We start from the raw sequence: 1621 nt of genomic DNA, 5'->3' as shown, positions 1-1621 counted from the left end.
GATCAGAACTTGTTGTCCTGGCTCCATTCTTTTCTTCCGCCCCGTCTAGTTTCCTCTCTTTTCAGCCTGAACTGCCTTTTTCAGTTGAACCGTTCATGTTGTGGACCGCAGGCGGGCCGCAACACTGCTATGGCACTACTTCTCAAAGATGCTGACAAACTAACTCTAGTCAATGAACTATAGTAGTAGCCCCCCATGCCTTAGAAAGCATTGTTAGACAACCGCCTGATCGCTGGATGACTAATGCTCGCATGACCCATTATCAGAGTCTCTTACTGACTGAGAGAGTGCAGTTTGCACCCCCTGCTATCCTGAATCCTGCCACTTTGCTGCCAGAAGCTGGAAGCCGACGACTCCCTACCAGTGCACCAGTGTATGGACATCCTGGCAGAAGAAACCGGAACTAGGAAAGACCTCACTGACCAGCCATGGCCAGGCTGCCCCAACTGGTGCATGGATGGCAGCAGCTTTTTGGTTGAAGGAAAGCGAAAAGCGGGGCAGCAGTGGTCAACGGAAAACAAACCATCTGGGCCAGCAGCTTGCCTAAAGAGACGACAGACCAGAGAGCAGAGCTAATCACACTCACCCAAGCCTTGCAGCTGGCAGAACAGAAGAACATCAATATCTACACAGATAGCAGGTATGCTTTCGCTACCACTCACATACATGGGGCAATCTATAGGCAAGGAGGGTTACTCACATCTGCTGGGAAAGATATTGAAAATAAAGAAGAAATCTTGAGCCTATTAGAAGCCATACACTTGCCAAAAAAACTGGCCATCATACATTGCCCTGGTCACCAGAAAGGCCATGATGCCATAGCGAAAGGAAATCAGATGGCTGACCAGGCTGCCAAACAGGCAGCCCAAAGAGCTATGATCCTCATAGCTAGAGAGAAAAATAAAGAACTTAAAGACCGTTATGAACTCAAAGACGCAGGCTTTGACTACACTCCAGAAGATCAGGAACTAATAGGCAAAATACCTGAGATATATGGGTATACTCCCCAGGGAGTGGCTAAAACCCAAGATGGTTGCTCGGTCCTGCCCACCAGAGAAGGGCAACAATATGTAGCCAATCTACACCGGCTCACACACTTTGAAACTAAGAAGCTCAAAGAAATTGTTAAGAACTCAAACTACTATGTTATAAAACTGTCCAATGTTGCCCAGGAGATTGTTAATAAATGCCAAGCCTGTGCCCTCACCAATGCCGGGCACAACAAGGGCCAGGCACCACAAGAACGCCCCCGGAAGGTGGCTAAGAGGTGACTGGCCAGGGGCATACTGAAAAGTAAATTTTACTGAAGTTAAACCAGCCAAGTACGGTAATAAATATCTATTAGTTTTTATAGACACTTTTTCAGGGTGAGAGACCACCAATGTCATGACAAAGAAGATATTAGAGAAAATTTTCCCAAGATTTGGCATCCCTAAGGTACTCTCGTCAAACAATGGCCCCTCCTTCGTTGCCCAGGTAAGTCAAGGGTTAGCCAGACAATTGGGGATTGATTGGAAGTTACATTGTGCTTATAGACCCCAGAGTTCAAGACAGGTAGAGCGGGTAAATAGAACATTAAAAGAAACCTTAACTAAATTGGCTTTAGAGACCAGCGGAAAAG

General features: G+C 46.6%; 1 pseudogene; it reads left to right on the top strand.

The window, feature by feature from the left end:
• Positions 1-1271, top strand: part of LOC110308965 — a 4654-nt pseudogene extending 3383 nt beyond the window's left edge.
• The last annotated feature ends 350 nt before the right edge of the window (positions 1272-1621 follow it).

The sequence above is a fragment of the Mus caroli genome, chromosome 14 (genome assembly GCF_900094665.2).
Source record: "Mus caroli chromosome 14, CAROLI_EIJ_v1.1, whole genome shotgun sequence".
Classification (NCBI taxonomy): Eukaryota; Metazoa; Chordata; class Mammalia; order Rodentia; family Muridae; genus Mus; species Mus caroli.
Note: the sequence above shows the minus strand (reverse complement) of the source record. Positions and strands in the feature narration are given on the sequence as shown.